The sequence below is a fragment of the Octodon degus genome, unplaced genomic scaffold (genome assembly GCF_000260255.1).
Source record: "Octodon degus isolate 3935 unplaced genomic scaffold, OctDeg1.0 scaffold00074, whole genome shotgun sequence".
Lineage (NCBI taxonomy): Eukaryota > Metazoa > Chordata > Mammalia > Rodentia > Octodontidae > Octodon > Octodon degus.
This window is the reverse complement of record NW_004524650.1, coordinates 8,054,220-8,060,732: the sequence shown is the minus strand read 5'-3', so window position 1 is coordinate 8,060,732 and position 6,513 is coordinate 8,054,220.

The following is a 6,513-nucleotide window of genomic DNA, read 5'->3' as shown; positions in this document are numbered from 1 at the left end:
AATAATAAACCGAACCGTGAGACCTGTTTTCCTAGATTCCTTTTGCTAGCTGTCCGTAGAGATAAGGAATTCCTTCCTAGGATGGAGAGAGTGCAAGGCTCATACAGTGGTCTCACTATTTGCTTCAGGAGATAGTCAGAAAAATCTGTCCTAAATAGGCTGTTTCTCAAATTTCTTCAGTTTAAAATATTCTTCTGGAAAAAAAATTCTTCTGCCATATTTTAGAGCAGTGTCTCCTGAACCATTGTTCTCAACAGTAAACCTATGTGATACACAGTAGTCAATGTATGACCTTTCTTAAAACATTCCTTTGTGTAGATTCAAAGCACAAGACTAAGTGGAGATCAGAAAAGGACCATGGATGGGAGAGACATCGAAACCATGTGGCTCAAGAAATACCTCCAAGAATCTGTCTCAAACTTTGCAATGACTAGAGCATAGATCCATTCCATCAGGCAGTTCTTGTTGTACTGAACATGCCTTTCACAGCTAAACTTTTGCTAATAATTCAATACCAAATTATTCAAGATTTGACTTTCTAAGAAGGACTTGAAGTGAGGAAATTCTATGGTATGATTGAACACAACTAACCCAGAATTGATGCCCCTTCCACGAAAGTAAAGTGCCTAAACAAATGCATATTTAAATAACTACCAAACTTTTCTATGGGGGTAGGTTGGAAAAAGCAAGGCCAAGATTTTCCCTAGATTATATTTTTGGGTTTAATCCAACATACACACAATGGGAACAGAGCATGAATTCTCAGCAAGAAAAGGTTTTAATTGTGAGAAGTAATAAACATTTGTGAAATATTCAAATTGCACAGAAAGTTTTCCTGTCCCCATGTTCCCTATCTTTTCTACTTCTGAGTAACCACCAAAGATGAATTCTTGAGCCTCCTTCCAGACCTTTGTGTATGTACATATTTAAGGAACTCTGCTGACAAGGGGACTTGGTATCCCTAATACCGTTAAATGATGGTTCTCCTTTTTTCATGGGGAACCGACGAGGTAAACCAACTGTAACTATTGTCCATTATTCTTAAGCAAGCTACACCAAGATCTCTGCAGTCTTTCCAAGGAGATAGAACTTTTATCTGCAATAAAGGATAATTTCTGAAGCACCATAAATACCTTTCTTCAAGTTTCTTAGTATAGACAGCACTGCTTGCTTTTCATGTTTTTACAAAAGACCAGGGAGTTTTTTCTTTGTCCTTTATCCCCAAATGAAGTTAAAAAAAAAAAAGCCTGGTCATCTCCACAGGGTCACAGTTTTTGTCTGAGGAGACTAATAGGCACCAGGAAACCTTCTTGCTTTGGCGCATTTGCCTGTTCGGTTTGGCAGTTGAAAAGTACAGGATATCCCTCTGTGTTAACACCGAGTGCCTCTCAAGCATAACCCACTGTGGGGCCTGATCCCACTGAGGCCATAGAGCAAGTTCACTTATAGGCAGAGGGGCAATGGTAATGTCGCTGTTACCAAGCCACTTCCTGGTTGAACTACAAAAGTTTGTTGTTCATTTCAGAGAGATTATTATGGTGTGAGTCTGACCACTGCACGCCTAAAAACCACACCACAGTGGCCGCCTGAATCTTCCTGGAGCTCATCTTGCAATTCTGGAATATATATGTCTTATCAAGACATCCAGCCACGTCTACCTGAACAATACAATGTAAGTTGCCGGTCTTAACTGGAAGCTCCCTAAGACACACCATTATAAATTTGGTGAGCCCACCATCCCAACATCGCTGGGAAGTGGCAGACACAGAGTCAGGTTTAATAAGCTTCTGAGAGGGCTGGGGATGCAGCTCAGAGGTAGAACATTTGTCTAACATGTGCAAGGTCCTGATTTAATTCCCAGAAATGGGAAAGAACAGGTAGGAAAAAAGAGAAGGGAAGGGCTGAGGAGGAGGAGAAGGGAAAGCTTATGAAGACCTAAGCAGGTCCATGAGCAGGTGGCACTTTCAGCGGGCTTATTTCACCTTCAATCCATGCCTGTGGAAACTTCTCTGTAACTAGTTAAGAAAAGAGGAAACTTAATCCAGGGTTACAGATGACTTTCCACAATATGACATGATCAGTGAAAAAGCACTGTAACAGCCATCTAACTTAGGTGAAATTAATGAAGATGGAAAGCTTCTAACTGAGCAGAACTTTGATTAGTACATCTCATGGTCCATTTGAAAATAAAAGAGGTGGGCTTGAGCTGCAGACCATATGATTTAAGAGCAGGAGCTAAGCACATGGTTGTGTGTTCAAAACCTTGGAGGCAAGAATAGAACTCTAAGGAAATGAGAGCTGGAGATCGAGGGAAAAATGTGTAACTATCGATGAATTACTGTCATGAAATGATCCCAGAAGATGAGAATAATAGCGTTCCATGTGAATAAGCATCAAACAGCTGTTGATATTGAGATGTTCTGAATAAGTAGTAGACATGATTATCCATCTTAGGACTCCCTGAATCTTTCTCTAAATACTTTAGTACTTGCACAACTACTCACAAACTTAATATGAGCTTCTCCTCTACAAGACTGATCTGGCTGCTGCCAGTGCTGAAAAGCAGCCTGACCTTCAGCCCTCAAATACAAAGGCCTTGTGCCCTAATTCAGCACTATATAGTCAGCAAGAGAAGACTGCCACCTCGTGGCATCTGGTTGCATTGCCCCTTTCTGTTACTTTTTTTTTTGCGGAACCAGGGATTGAACTCAGACCCTTGAGCTTGCTAGGCAAGCGCTTATTTTACTGAGCCATTTTCCCGGCCCCTCTGTTCCTTTTTTTATAGAAAGAGCAACTCAGTAATTTGTCCTCACTGGAATAGAAATTTATTCCAGATAATCTTCCACTCTACAGAAATTATTGGAATTACCCATGGATAACAAGTCCTCACTCACCAGCGTAATGTACTTTAGGGCATTTCTGCTGCTCAAGGAACTTATTTTATAGTAAAGGTAAGGCTGTATTTGTAGAATTCTCTGGTCTTAGCATGTATTTCACCCATGCCCCAAAATTTTAAGTGAGCTAGTGTCATGCAAGTAAATCTGTTCAAAGTCTAGGGCTCTAGGAGGAATGATGGATGGCTCAGCTTTCAGGAAACTGGGGTGCAGGAATGAGGTGAGAAACAGGATTGTGGCTCTAAACAGGGTTCAAGACAGACCTAGTCCTGCAGTGAGACCAGCAAGAAAGAGAGGGGAGAGAAGAACAACGAGCTTTGTATTCAGAGAAGCACTGTGGCACATAGAATTGCTCCCAGCTGGGAGAGCCAAAACACTTTTGTCATATGCCTGTTCCATCAACATGCTTTTAATGCAACGCTGGGTGGGTACCTTTTCTTACACTACTTTTGGTAGGCTTTTTTCCATTTATTCAACTGCTACTGATGCCCAACATGTCCTTTACTTGCCACATTAACCCTTATGCCACAGTGCTTTCTGTCTTTATCATTTGTTTGGCACTTATCACTCAGGCCCCAGTGACAGTGGACATATCTTGTCTTCCCCAGTGGGTTCCCGGAGCACTTTTATAGACTGCCTAGCAGTAGCACAGTAACTGACACTGTTAGACATCTCCAAAAGCATACTGAATGATTGATTGTCTGAAGTAACCAAGTATGACAAGGAGAAGGTCCCACGGGCATCTGTGGGAGGAAATCATAACACAGTACGGAGCGGGCACTCAATCATCATCTGAATGAATAAGTAAATGATTAAATTGAAGAATGGGTTGGGATGAAGGGGGAGGTTGAATGAAGGAGATAGGGCTTCATTTTGCTTAAGAGCAGAGAAAATGTGTTTGGAAAAAAAGAGGTTAAGACCAGGATTCACTGAGTCCTTTCTCAGCTGCCTGCTGCTGTGCTCTGGCTCCGACAATCTCCACATCCCCACAGCCACACTACCATTAATGTTGCCTTAAAACTTTGAAGGAAAAGGGGGTAAAGTCTCTGGGCAATGTAGTCACTTATAACACAATGACTGGCTGGAATCCAGTTCAGCTGTAGGAGCAGCTGCTACCGAGGGAAGAAGAGAGGCTGGATGAGTGCTGAGGAACTGCATCTTCAGGGTGAGCTCTATATAGCGAGACGACAGCTAAGAGGAGAAGAGTGGCTGCATGGGTTGAAGACATCATCCATGACACAAATCCCTGCCTTAAAATTTGAGGTTGAATATTTCTTCTGTATGGGATCCCCACTCAGTTTTCTGGCATTGCACAGCATCTGCACAGGAAGCACTGGAAGTCAAGACCGTATTTTACCTAGAGATATTGATAACTGCTTATTAAATATTTTTTATCCTGCAGACTCAGTGGCTTACAGATTAGAGCCATTGATATTGAAACATTACGGCAACATTTCACCTGTCCACTGGTACAATACTTCAAACTCTACCTCGAGAACAGATGAAGTCAAGCTTTCTCAACCCAGCCAAAGAACTTACCTTGATTTCAGAGAACAAAGGTGTCTCAGCCACACCCAGCCCTGTGACCTCACGGGTTCTGTCCCACCGACACTGTGGAGAATCTATTACTACTATGGGCAAAGTCAACATACTGGGGTTGCGAGCATTAGAAAGGGGCTCGGAGGAGCGCTGTTCTCCAGATTTGGGCGGTGTCTGCATCTCAGCATCTGAGACAGCCAAGGGCTTGAGGAAGCCAAGAAGAAGTCAGCTGTGTCGCCTTCCCCCTCTCCTGGCGACATGGACTCTTCTTAACTCCATGTTGGAATTGGGCCACAGGATTGGTTCTGAACTCAGAGGCTCGTGGACAGCCACTGTGGGTCACTGCCTGTGGGTCACCGTTGGACGGCGCCCTCTTCCTGTGAACCTTCAGGCACAAACACGAGGAGAATGTACAAAGACCAGTTTAGACCCAGTCTGAATTCTTGAAGGACATTAATGACCCAAACTTTTTTTTTTCTGTTCAAATGTGTATGTCAAGATACAGACATTTCAGGACTAATTACTATAGGTTCCCATTTTGTTTAGAGAAGAAGTTTTATTTTTTGGCTACTTCAGGCTGCCTTAAGAGCAGGTCTGGTGCAGCTTCTGGAGCTGGGAATTGAACCATGGTCTTATACGCCTGCCTGCATTTATGCAAGCAGCGCTTTAAACAACTGAGCTGGCCAGCAAAGGCCCCCACCCCATTTTGTTTAGGGCAAGAAAAATTTGAATTTATAAAGCACTTTATTTTCTCCATCCTGAAGAAGTTACGTAGTTTCCATCATTTTGATTATGATCCTGACAGGACCCCTGCAAAGAATGAAGCAAGACTTGCAAGTGAAAAAAGTTTGAGTGGAGAAATCAGAAAAGTCACAAATCACAGGATCATTTCTCCAAAAATAGAAAGGCACATTAATGAGTTGAAACTAATATATTAACCAAAATATGTTATAAACCTAAAGGGGTCAAAGTCAAGTCTATTCTGTGTACAGTTTACAAGGCAGTAGCATTGTTTTAGATTTCTGAGAAAGCTTCCACAACTTCTGTGAAAGAATATAATAGAAAATGTTTTAACTTTAACTTGTTTGAATAACGCTTGAAAATTTTGAACTACTATACTTATAATTTATTGTCTCTAATTTTTTTCAATGTATGGAGCATTACATTTTTTAATGTTTCCTTTGAAAATAATTTTAAAAACCACATTTATTTTCCAATGTTGAGGCCCTTTTTTCTCAAAACTCTATCTTTGTACTCTTCAGATAAATGTCTAGACACTGGCAGAGTTTTTTTTTTTAATTAAAGCTTATAGTTACACAGACACACGTACACACACACACACACACACACAGAGGCAAGATTTCAGAGCACAAGAAGTACGAATATACAGGAAAATAAACTTCATTTGTCACTTACATAATCTCTTTCTTTGGTTTCCAGTACCATGACAAAGTCAAATACTTGGGTGAGTGGTGCCCAAGCCAGGATTTGGTGTTAGGCCAGTCCTAATGGCACAACCACAAATTGAACAGCCTGTGGATTCTTCTGGACCATGACAGTTTTGGCCCCTTTCTTAACTCCATGGCATTCTGGGAGGTTAGGCCAGGTCCACAGACAATTACACTGTGGGTTAAAGTCAGTTCAGGTAGAATAAAAGCTTGAGACAAACCAAAGTCCATGAGTCTCAGTGAGGCAAGCGTAAGTAAACACATATTTTGCAAAATTTCCTGACCTTGCTTTATTGGAAGCTGGCTAAAGTTCTGTATTCTTTACTTAGCTATTTGTTATGTCTCAGAAATAAAGATTAGGACTTCTGTGGAGGGGAGAGTGTGAATGCTGGCCTAATTATTCTAAGTCACAATAGCTAGAAGGATCTGGATGAGTGTTAACAAACTTAGCCCAGTGACTCCTAGATCCTCTGCATGAAATTGTATCGTTGCATGAAAGATACAGAGACATCAGGCTGTCAAGTCCAATCACAAGGGACAGGTGACTCCTCCGCAGTGCCTCCCCCACCCCGCCCGCCGAGTAAGATTTTCTGCCGACTTCCGGGAGCCCCCAGACCCAGTCCTAGCCAGGC